This window comes from Tachypleus tridentatus, chromosome 13, assembly GCF_004210375.1.
Source record: "Tachypleus tridentatus isolate NWPU-2018 chromosome 13, ASM421037v1, whole genome shotgun sequence".
In the NCBI taxonomy this organism is placed as follows: domain Eukaryota; kingdom Metazoa; phylum Arthropoda; class Merostomata; order Xiphosura; family Limulidae; genus Tachypleus; species Tachypleus tridentatus.
Window position 1 is genome coordinate 243,337,634 of NC_134837.1, and position 13,408 is coordinate 243,351,041.

General features: G+C 33.3%; 1 protein-coding gene across 7 annotated transcripts in view; it reads left to right on the forward strand.

Moving 5' to 3' along the window:
• LOC143238907 (interference hedgehog-like) overlaps positions 1–13,408 on the forward strand; it is a 115,667-nt gene that overhangs the window by 36,414 nt on the left and 65,845 nt on the right. For 6 of the 7 annotated variants that reach the window (XM_076479551.1, XM_076479555.1, XM_076479552.1 and 3 more), the window contains exon 1: positions 2,789–6,303. The exons of the other annotated variant lie outside the window; for it this stretch is intronic. The gene's annotated coding sequence lies outside the window, so the exon portion shown is untranslated. Of the gene's footprint in view, positions 1–2,788; positions 6,304–13,408 lie in introns of those variants that run through there. 7 annotated transcript variants of the gene reach the window in all.

Genomic DNA, 13,408 nt, shown 5'->3' on the forward strand with positions numbered 1-13,408 from the left:
ACGACCATCAGATAATCTAAGTGTTACACTGATTATAATGTGTTATACTTTGTTAGACACAAGGTGGGCGACTCACGGATAGCCATGAAAGAGAAGCTAATATGCATATAACATACATCAGTTCCAATGACTAAGCAGCAAGTCAGATTATTCCTGGGATTAGCAGGATACCATAGGAAGTTTATCCCAAAGTACACTGAAGTCGCTGCACCACTGACTAACCCGATCAAAAAAGGCCACTCCAACAAGGTGAAGATGGAGCAACCATAGAAGATGACATTCCAGAATTTGATGAGCATGTTAGGAAGTTCACCAATCCTTAGAATGCCAGACTTCGGCAAACCATTCATCGTTCAGGCTGATGCATCGGACGTTAGAATTGCAGTAGTAAAACGCTGTTGAATAGTGAAAACTACTTTGTAATTGAACAAAAGTGTCTGGCCATAACATGTGCCATCCAAAACTTCCAGCACAATCTCTACGAGAAGGAAGGCATCATCCAGATGGACCGTCAGCCCTTGTATACATCCAAAGGTGCAAAATCGACGATGAGGGAATCGTGAGGTGGGTGTTGTACCTCCAAACGTATTCCGCTCAACATTAATGTCAATATTGGACTGCAAATGTTGGTGCAGACTGTATGAGTCGACCCTGTGCATGAGCTGAAAATAATCTTTGTATACAGTATAAAAAATATTGTAAATATTTTTTCTTGAATGGGTGGGAGCTTACTGTTAGATGTAAACGATTATTTCCATTTAAGTTTAATGTAAGTGTTATGACTTAGATAGTTTATGTGGTGTGAGTTTTAAATTAGGGTATTTTTAGACGCGATAGTTTATCACAAGTTTTTTTGAGTAATTTTTCACAAACCATATGTTATGTAGTTCAATAGTTATGAATTACTGATTATTGCATTATTGTATCTTGTTACTAGAATCTTCTGAGTTGTCTCGTTGTTTCAATTGAATATTCTTATATCATAATATCTTGTAGTGTGTGGGATATTCTAGATCTCTGTCATGGTATAAATACGTGTTAAAATGTAGTTATACAAATAGACCTATGCTTCGTGATTGTGAGTTTAGCCATAAAAATCGTATGCTGGCAATTTTTAAAGTGATGATTATATTGTAATAATAGAGTAGAGTAGAATAATTCGTATTGTTAAATTGTATTCTAAAGTAATTGAACCAGCCTCTGCAGTGTGACGAACATTTTATTTCCAAATACGTTTGACTTATTGTAAAATATTATTTTAAAACAAGAGGACTGTGTTCTGTTTGTTTATTGGTGACGTTTACTGCCAACAATTCACAGACACCTACTGTACGGAATCCAACTAATACACAAAGCCTGACAATCTGCATGCTAGATCTGGCTTCTGGCAAATCGAACTTACAAAGGATTGCATGAATCCTGTATCATGCTATTCAGCCAGGTGATAATGTTTACACTTAAGAGGCTGCAGTGGGAGAGATTGCTCATCCATGCAAATGACCCTTTTTATTTTGGTCATCTGTATCAGGCCACCACTGAAAACTAGTTTAAATTTGAAAAACTGAAAAGTGATATGTCTTTGTCAAATGCTAAACAGGAGTGTAATGGTAATATTTACATCTCAACAGCTTAAAAACCTATAAATTCATGGAAAAGAACTAACTTCTTTTAGTTGTATAATTTGTCAAATATTACAAGAAGTTCGCTGTTTCTGAGAATTGACTGATCTGGAAAAATTTAGTTCCGCATATTATTATATCTTCATTGCTGAAAGGAGCAGTATGGAAACACCAATGAATTACTTCACAAACTAATTTGATCTCACCAAGTATTTGTATTTGCAGAAGTGCTAAGTCATGGAGCTGTGAAGCAGTTAAAGCAATAGCGACAATGAATCATACAAGCAGTGACAATCCTGCTTATCCATAAATATCACAGATGACTTACTAAGCTGACCATTTCCAAACTCTCGTAGATCGCCTTTTGAATTATCTGTTTATTTAAATTTCATAAAGTTCACATTATGTAGTTTCTTATGTGATACTCACCACATAAGAAACTACCTAATGCGAACTTTCACCCTTTTAAACTGATGACATACAATTGTTTTTAGCTCTTCATTAGATCGTCTTCAGAATTTAATCACTAGTGTGCGTTTTGTATTTGCAATGTTGCTCTATGACAAATTTTACCATTCTACTTAAGAGTATTGAAATTTTTAAAAAATTAAAACACCTCCGTTTTAATATTGCATTATGGCTTGTAGCAGTTAATATTTACGACTTTCACACCCCTGCCGAATGACTTATCAGTTGTTGATGTCCAGCCAATTAACATTGAGGAGTCATGCTCTTCCCCAAGTTGCATATTTTCAAGAAACGAAACTGTTAAGCACATGCCCTTAATTGAATTGAAGTAGCATTAGAAGGATTGGATACTTAACCAGATGTAGCAGTAAATAGTCGTCTATAGCCTTAGTCTCTTACCACTTAGTTTATTGTGTTTTATACTTCATACAGATGTATGATGCTTTTGTACATTTGGTTGGTTCCAGGTTGACTTTCTGGATCTTTGACTTGTGTCCAAAAGACATTTTCAAATATCATTTCCTCCAGAACAGAAAGAAAGTTTCCTCCCCTCGTATGCGTATAATTGGTAAACCTACCTATAAAAAGTTTCCTTGTTTTTTGTTCTTACTTCGTTGAGTTTACCGTTACAGTAATACAACTTCTGTATTTCTTATGATCTCTTTCATGCCACGTGAGCATCCATACCGTTTCACTTTTTTTTTTTTTTTGTAAAAACAAACAGCAACACTGATTAATTAAGTTCTTTTAACCTTGGTTTATTGCAGTCTGAAGTTGGAATCCTAAGGGTACAGAGATACAACATTACATATTAACTCACCATGAATTAAGATATATGATGCTGTACTTATTATTTAGACGGTTAGTAGACACAAAAGCGTCTCAACTTCAAAAACCTTCTTTGATTGCCAGGCAGGAGAAAGTGATTTTAATTATTTTTTTAAACTCCTGGCGGCATGTCTTTCGAAGAGTCAATTAGCGAGTTGTTAACCTGGACTAGGGGACTTACTTCATTGTGTACGCCCTTTAAGTCCGTCGTTTCTCAGATGGTTGTGTTTACGAGGCTTGTTGGGTCACATTTTTCTGCATAGTTAATGACCTGTTCTGATGCTTCTAGTAAAGATACTGTTCCATTACTTATTGATATAGTACGCCGACTTTGTGCTTGTAAGATACTTAAACATTTCACTAATTAGAAACTAAAAATATATTTCAGTGAAGACGCTGATCTCAATAACATTACACAATGTGAGAACAATCCAGTTTAAGCTAGTTAATACAGCACACTGTCGTTATTGGAGGTAAGGTTGAATTAAGAACAAAGCAGGACTTGCGACACAATCCAACTGCTTGACTCAGCTATCTCCGCTATAATCTAATGGCGACCACCAACTGTATACCTGAAGAGTTAATCATTTCATACTTGTTCCACATTTGATTTTTTTTATCTGTATGAACGATGAAGACGTCTTCGAATCATAATGTTCGACTGTCTAGCTAGCAGGTAACTTAAGTTTAAATTCTACACCGTATATAAAGAAATGGGAAGCCACACATCCAATATTCTATGGAAAACAAAATCCGCAATCATCTAACTCGCTTACTTAATGTTTTTATGTTCTCAGTCAAGTGTTTTAATCAAGACCACGACATGTGTGAATTATTTTCAACGAGTCTTTCACGATGCGAGAAGTTCTTACAACGGTAATACTACTTCAGTGATACAACTTAAACACAAATTTGATTAGAAACACTTTCGCACAAATAAGTTTCGTCTACGTAAACTTTAGGGAGAAAATTAACAAATTTGACACAATTATTTTAAAAAACCTTTATTATATATATTTCTGACCAGCCAGACTCAAGCACTTTTTATGTTTTCTGTTTCGAATTGTTTTCACCTAACGGAACATAGTGAACTGAAATATTTATTCTGTGATCTCATTTCGAAAATAAATTACTGATGTCATAACAAAATGTAACTGATATTTTAAATTCTTTATTACTATGTTGTTGTTGTTGTTTTACTTTTAAATGTAAATAGACAAGTTACTAATTTCGTTGATTTGTTTCTTATTAAACACAAAGCTACATAATGAGCTATTTGTGCTCTTCTCATCGCAGGTATCGAAACTCAGTTTTTAACAATATAAACCCTCAAGTTCACCGTTGAGCCACCACGAAGGATACTTTGTTGATCGAACTTGAGATATCAGATGAAATTATAAGTCACAGTGTGATGTTCACCTTTATCACAATGGAAAGTAACCTCAATCGTAGAAAATACACGCACTGTAGAACACTTGACACAAACACTGAGAACAACAAACAACATCCTGTTCTTGTTTCTCAGTCGTTCACACGAAACAACAAAGCAATACCAATAATTTGTACCATTTAAAATAGAAAAATATTTCAGACAATTAAGCAGGATACATATATACTGCGCTTGCGCGTTACGTTCAAGAAGCGGTAGGTAGTCTGTAACGCAGTGTGAAGGACAAAACTCAGTGTATTCTATAAATATAGTTTGTAACATTGACACCTGGTTGGTGATTTCATTTGTATTTCATAGGAGTGTATTGGAACTGATAAAGCATTGCCAATATTAGGTGTGGTGTCTTACTTTCTCTGTGCATTTAATGATAAAGTACGTTACTTTTGCCACACAGTGAAATAACATTCATGATAAACAATTATTAATTTGATATTTTGTATTCCAGAAGAAGAGCTTTTTTTTTAGGGGTTCGATAAGTTAGAAAACAGAGATAAGAGACAGCGGACTATTCAGTACCCCAGCAGCATACAACATATTCAGCTTAAGCTAAGATGTTGCTAGAATGACCTCGAAAATTCCATATGTATTATAATATGGTCATAAGCCCTTGAGCAAGGTTAACATGGCGAATACGGGGATATATCTGCTTTACGACAAGTTTTGTATTGACAATTGAATATAGTTTAACAGAGTTCTGTTATAAACTGTGGGACTGTCGATGGGGAGAGGGGGATGCTTACGTCTCTCCATCACAATATACAAAACAATCAACAGCCTAAAATCATTCATCCAGTTTTAGCTACGGTCCAACAAAGTACTCTACAAATATTTCACTCTGAATTTAATAACATATTAGACTTTGTTATGATTAATTTGAGAAAGAAAATAATTTGATTAGCCTAAACAAAAGAAAACAAAAAAGAAACAAACGAAAGTTTAACCGACATATTCCTTACGCTTTCATTAAAATATATATTTATGATTCTCATTAACCATACTTCTAAACAACGCTCGATTTTAATCCTCGAAACAACTAAATATTATAATAAACTATTTATGCAACAATGAGGTTTACGAAACTGTGAATTGAGTGAAACAAACGTGAAACAACACCTTGTTTCTTTGAAAAAATAAATGCCATGGAGTTTTTTTCACAGTGAAATAATACATATATATATATATAGTATCTCAGGAATGTATTATTACTGGTGATCTCACAGATACTTCGGTGCCCTTTGAAGGAGCACGGCTTGGTAGTATTCGAACAAACAGCACTAAATTTGAATATACTTGTTTGCTCCACCGAATTTCCCCACCCTAGGGGAAGTAGAGTCGGCCCTCTGGATCGTGACCCTCTTTCTCTCGACCCATTGTACGCGAAAAAGAGGAACGTGCTTAAGCTTTCCCCGCCGTCAGTCGAAGACGTGAGCTTGCATGCATTCGTGTTTGTGTTAGTGTGAGCGCCCTTCCAAGATGGCTTCCTCGTGACCCGGCTAATACAAGCGAAGCAGACGGTGCGCAGAACTCGAGTGAAGGTTTGGTCAAAGCGTTTGTGCCCTAGACGAGGCAGGAACTCTATGATAAACTATCAGAGATCGGCTAATGTCGATTACAGAATAATACTGTTCATTTACCTTCAGTATTAACAAGTTCATTGTTGCACAACCTTACTGCAGCTTCATCTATACGTAGACGTGAACCATAGACTTGTAAATACACAATGCCGGTGTGTTTTGAATCGATCTAATACTTGAATGTATAAAGGCTTCAAGTCACTTCTACTTTACCTTACCTTCCAAAGTAGGCCTCACTTTCAAGTTTCAGTTGAACTGCTCTCTTCTTGACTGTAGCTGTATGTTATTGGCAGAGCGAAGACTATTTACATTCGATTTCCACAGTTAGTGAAGTGCCGCCATCTAAACTCTTGGCAGAAACAAGGTGAGGGTTTGTACAACATGAATGTTTTAGGTCAACAACGTTCACATAGTACCTTTCTTTAGTGACGTAATGAACGAATATGCTTTTACTGTAAGAGAAAATCGACGTGTATATAGTATCTTACTGTACTTTTACCAAATATTAAGATAATTTACTTAAATACTTCATCAGATGTTGACCTGTATTTATTATCTTAATGCTGTATGATATAGTTATAAAAATACACAATATTTATAATATTTACTAAAATACTTTGTGAAGTTTGTTTACCAGATTTTGACATATTTTTATTATTTAAATACTCTGTGATATAGTTACAAAAATACACGGTATTTCTAGGGTGCTTTTATAATACGAGTATATCAAACGTATTAGTACAGTTCTTGTTTCTGGGGGTTCTTTTTTATGATGTACATGCAATAGTTGGCGTCTAATAGTTTTGCTGAACTTATGGGAATCATATTATTTCTGATACTGCCTTTGAAAGGATATAGAAACTCGGTGTCTAGCGTTGTAAGTCCACAGACATACCGCTGTGCCATTGAAGGACAGTAACAACTTCTAGTGTTATGATTTGAATCATATAATAGAGGCTTCTTGTAATGTCCTTATTTGAATGATATAATAAATGCTTCTTGTAGTATTCTTATTTGAGTCATATAATAGTGGCTTCTTGTAGTGTCCTCATTTGAATCATGTTAACTTCTTATAGTGCCCTTATTTAAGTTAAGTAGTTGTAATTTGTTTTACTGTCCTTTTACTGTATAATAATAACATTCTGTAGTTTTTTTTTTCAGACTACATATTAGTAATTTCATATCTGTTCTGTTTTTGAACAGTATAATAGCAATTTCATACATAGCCTATGAATAAATGTTTAAAGTGTTCGAGACTGGTTTTTTGTATGCTTTAAAAATAAGTAACTGTATTTTTGAACTTTTTTCAATATCTGTTTTTAAAGGAAAAAGTTTAATTTCATCTTTCAGAAAAGATGACCCAAGAAAACATTTTAACAAAATTTGCACACACATGTTATGGTAGGAGTTCATGTTGGTCAGTCTTTGAATCACATTTTGTGCAGCTCTCAGAAAAGCCTAAAAATGATTTATTATGTTACATATAAGTTTCATTCTGTAATACCCAATCAACATCCATAAAATTTTGGAATTTCGTAAACTGTATTAAACCTTGTAAACATATGCATGTGTGTAATTAACTCTTACTGCAAGAAGCAAACTCCTAGATCATAAAAAAAGCAAATATTATTGATTTACATGTAGAGAGAGATGCTAAGAGAATCTTTCTGTTTTAGAAGGATAACAGTTCTATACACATTCTGTCAGGAAATATTAATTTAATTTCAAAGGCTGGAATGTATTCATTTGTAAATTACACCAAATATATTTGTATGTATTAAACAACATCAGTCGTAACTTTGACATAAAAATGCTAATAAAACTAATCGGTTACACTCAAATGAAATGTAGTCTAACACATGTGCAACATATTATGAATAATGTATTTGTCTTATATCTATTTGCACACTAGCTCCATATAAAAGACACAAGTTTTAGCCTTGGTCTATATTGGTGCATATTTCATAATATCATGTACTACATTACAAATCCCAGCAATTCTTAAGTCCTTACCTCAAGATGCTTCAACTGTAAAGCTAATTTAAGCATGATTTTGTTTGAGCATGTAAAATAACTAAGGGATATTCAGCATGACAGCATTGCTCATTTTACTCCAAAGATCACTTTGTTTGTAATCAACTTGTAATACATTACATAGTGTGTTACTTTGTAGTACCAATTAAACTATTGTTAATACAAATTGTGATTAGACTTGCTTCTTAGTCAAAACATACAGTGTATTAGAAAGTTGTTTGCATCTTTATCTGGTGACTTTCACTTTGGAATATACTTAATGGTATAAATTGATAATGTAACCAGATTGCTTACTGAGCATATGAAACTGACAAATTATAAAGTGAAGTGAAACTATCTTTCAGCCGTGCTTTATTAAAAAAAAAAAAAGCTTTTTGGACTACTGTTGACATTTGATTTAGTAGAAACATCTTCTGATTAAAACACAAAAAGTATGTCTCACCAAACATGCTTGCTTTTTCAGGCTTGGAGGTGTTATAAATGTTACAATCAATCCCACTCTTCGTTGATAAAGAGTAGCCCGAATGTTGATAGTGGGTGGTGGTGACTAGCTGCCTTTCCTCTAGTCTTACACTGCTAAATTAGAGATGGCTAGTATAGATAGCCCTTGAGTAGCTTTGCTTGAAATTCAAAACAAATGTAAAAAGTACTGAATTTTATAATGTAGTACATGTTATTATGAGTGGTGCATCATTAAGGATCATGGTTGTAAGTTGTCTTGTTGCTCAAAAAGTATTTTTAAGTCACAATTTACCTATATTTATATATGCCTCCTGTGTTTGCAAATGAAGTTGTGAAATGAAAATAGGTTTGTTTTTTTGGTCAGTATTTCATTCACAGTTTCTTGGCTGGTTAACAATATAGGATTCTAATTTTTCACGATTGAAAAATTTTACTGAAAAATTTAGTGCTGAAACTATAAAGTCTGTAAAAGTTTTTCTTTATAATTTTACAGATTGGTGGTAATTTTGAATTTTCTCTTATGCTAAAACACCAAGTCGTGACAAATCCATTGCTTCTTTTTTGCTTGTAAAAATATTGAGATTTTATCAATGATTTAGGCTCACGTATTCAAATTTCTAATAGAAAACTATTGGATTTTGTAATAAATGTTATGTTATGATATTTAATGTTCCTCACAATTCCACAGTGCATTTGGACTGTTTGAGACTCGTATGAATTAAATTTACTATAAGAGACAATGTTGTAGGTTGTATTAATAATTAGTGCTATATCATAAAAGCACATTTGTATGATAACTTTGGCAACATGTAAATAAATCTATTACACAAAGTTTTTAAGAATGTGAAAATGTTCCAACTTTAACCACATATTTTTGACACTGTCCATCAAGTCTCTTTCTTTATTTATGTACATAACTGACAACACTTCATATAATTCTGTGAGTGCAGGCAGTGTATCAAACGAAAGATCAATAGTAAATAAGCTGGTATATTTTTGCATCAATTGTACACTACTTGCAATACATCAATCCATAAACTTCTGACGTCATTTCGAACCAAAAGCAACTTTAAAATATCAAATCCTACAAAACTAAAATACATTAATTCTTGGGTAAAAAACAAACTAACTAACCACCTTAGTAATTCTTAGGTAAACAAAAACATTACAAATAACAGGCAGTGTAAAGCATATGATAACCTTTAAATCTACAGTATATATCGATTTTTACACTATTGACATTATGTCAGATCACAGAAATGCTAACAAGACATCAAATTCTACACGCTTAATAACACATCTAATCTTAAACAATTAACAGCACATCGAAGAATAATCAACTGAAAGCAAATGTAATCATAGATCAAGGATACCATGTCAAATCATATATTATTGACAGTAAATATAATTCGAGACTTCATACGAGTTTTTAACGTGTTGTACGTTTACTCAACATGTATAGTAACTGGAGGTGATGTAGCGTAACTTTTGTTATTACTTCTGGCGAAACATACCATTAGTACCAACGAAACATGAAACTAAGAATCACGACAGCGCGTGAAAGAATGTCCAGGTAAACATGTCAACAGAAGGTGATACTATACACTATCAAATATACTGTCATAACCAATAACAGACACGAAAATATTTTAACAAAACACGAAACCATTAGCTGCTAAGCATATTACCAACGTATGAAATAACTTACAACTAAATATGTAAGTAATAAATCTGTGTTGTATAAACATCAAAATATATCCTCGTCATATTTTTATCAGTCATCTCAACTTTATATATATATAATATTCTTACCATATCTATATTAAAATGTAGACAACTGAGAGTATATCCGAATGCACATTTCCGCATACATCTAAAAATATATACATGCTTCATGGTAGCATTTTTGTTGAAAATCCGTCACAAACTTTAGTAAACTATGATACATCTTCACACAAGACTTCACTGAATGATAAAAATGATAATTAGATTAGTTTAGTGAGAAATTAACGAAGTTAATCTGGCATTTGAAACCACATTTTAACGAAGATCGTTAATCTTTCTTCATTTTAAAGTTATTAGGCACCAAGATGCTGATATATAGTTAGTGTAATTAGATTTCACCCTAAGACATCGTAGTAATGGTATGGTACTGTGTGTGATACTTGCAACGAGCAGAATTCGAATGAATCTTCGCGTCTAAACATGATAAGTTCAGAAACCTACTTTCTTGGTTTATTTGTTTTAATTATCCAGGAATTTCTTAACAACGTCTGTACACCTCAACAGCCCCAATTTCTGCAGAAATAGTGCTGGCATGGCGCATGCTCGGCGGGAGAGCCATTTTAATGAGGTGCCTGCTGGGTTCCTGGGCTTCTGTTGTCTTAAAAGACATAAACATATATAAATCAGCTCGAGAGAGGTATTTTGCATCTAGCAAAGACTTTGTACTATGCTAACAATATCCATTATATTTATATTATAATATTCTTTAGCTACAAAACTGTTCCATGTGTAAATCTGCTCAGATACATAAATTTATACAAGTTAAGCATCCTTTGTCACGCTGTATAGAAAACTGTTTGGTGGAACATAAATCTGGTGTTTCGGCGACTATGACTCAAGTTCATATTGAAAGCAACACAATTATTGTGGGCTAACAAAATAGGACACAAATGTATGGCTGATATACATTCTTCGTGTTGAATTTTATAAAATCTAAATAAACATAGTAATATTAGTTTCATAACACTGTATGAAAACAATATTTCAAAAATTGTCTCATTGAAATTCGTTTCACCTATATGTTACTTCTGAAGAGCTAAAATGGGAACTCATCAAATAATTCGACTTCACAGCACAGAATTGTATTTAAATAAACATAATTTGGAATTGGAAACCGCACGTCATTTCATTTATGTTGTTAGAAAACTTGTGCTTATATTGCTGTACAAATAACTTGTGTTACAGCTCATATAAATTTTGTCTGAGGAACACACGTGGTGTCTTGTAAAATAACGTAATGTGTCTGTTAATTTACGGCATAAAGCTTTTCATTGCATTCTGTCTGGATATGATTGTACGCTTGAGGAACACTTGGTGTTATTGTAAGATAACATAATGTTTGTGATAATTTACCACGTAAAACTTTTCATTGCATTCTCTCTGGATATAGTTGTACGCTTGAGGAACACTTGGTGTTATTGTAGGATAACATAAAGTTTGTGATAACTTACCACGTAAAGCTTTTCATTGCATTCTATCTGGATAGGGTTGTTTGCTGTTTATAAAAGCTGTACTGGTTTTTTTTATTAAGGTTGCTCAAGTTTGTGTTAATCGTCGCCCTGAGACTATCAAACACAATTGTTCGATATGTTACATGTTTATTACTGACTGTTTATTCTTATTCGCTTATTTAGAAATAAATAAATAAAAAGGTTTACTTATATAAATAATGCTCTTGTGGAAAAACGGTTCTAGGTTTGAAGCCTGTAGGAGGCTAAGTAGTTGACGTTGCTCTTTCTCCTTCCTTTTCAGTTACCTTCTATCTTCTATTTCATTCATTTATGGTAACACCTTCGACAAATGTTCATAATTTTTGAAACGCTGCATGATCCAATGTGGCGTTCTGCTTTCTCAGTAGTTATTGGCAAGTCATTGTGGAATTTTTTGCTCTGTAAAAGCTCTGCGTGCTAAAATTTTTTGAACTGACTAGAACGACGCACCACACATTTTGTCTTCCCCATGTTATCACAATAATGTGACAGAGGTAACAGATTTGTCTGATTTGTACGTGCTCTATGATGCTGTTGAATTAAATGAATAATTTACGGGTCTTGCGCGTTTCCAGGAACCCTAAGAAACATCGGATTTGTCATAACCTTGCTAACTGTGACAGAAAACATAGATCAGAAATGTTGAAATCTTATACTTTTAATAAAATTGTTGATATATATATATGTGTGTGTGTGTGTATACATATGTGTCACGAATAAACGAACGGTAGAAACGTATGTCTAAAAAATTAGGATATTCATGATATATATATTCAATTTTTGTATTACCTTCTTGTTATTAAAACAATCGATTTTTTTATACGCTATTATGCTATCTTAAATAAATGCATAGCTGTATTATAGTCGTTCCTTCTCTCAGTATAAAGCATGGCGTCTTTTCGACTTCGGTAATTGTTTTGCTAATACCCTTCCATAAAAATAAAAGAATTAATTGTAAGATAAATAAGTGAATATACAGTTAATACTATCTAAATTACCTAAATTATTCAAAAATAGACCCCCTAGCGGCACAGCGATATGTCTGCGGATCTACAACGCTAGAAACAAGGTTTCGATACCCATGGTGGGCAGAGTGCAGATAACCAACCCATTGTGTAAATTTGTGCTTAATTGCAGACAAAAATTATTCAAACGTTTCAATTAATTAAGTTTTTATAAAGTATGAAAGTAATATTTGCAGCAGTTTTGTGTGTGTGTGTGTTTTTTTAAAACATGAACGGGGCCTAACGCTATACACTATTTTAACCGAATAGCAGATTTGACTATGACTTTTATAATGCCTTCACAATTGAAAATGAAAAGCATGTTCAGTGGTATATAACAGGCTGAAACCTTAGACCTTTGTTCTCTAGCCCGTGACGCTAACCACTAAGGCATCCCTTGCCCAGATGCATGTTATATTCATTATTTTGCTAGCTCTGAATGTAGTTTTTATCAGTACAAAGTGTAATGAGGTACGCTTTTTAATAGGTTGGATCTGCCTTTACACCGTTTTGTATCTAAAAAAACATTGGATATTGATGGAGTTTCTAACTTTTAAAGAACACATTTTTCTCCACATTTCAAATTATAATTTTGAAAATTACATAACGAACTATATTAACTGATACCAGTTGAGAAAATATACATAGTGATTAGCTGATTTTATCAAATTCCTAGCACGACCGCGATAAGCGT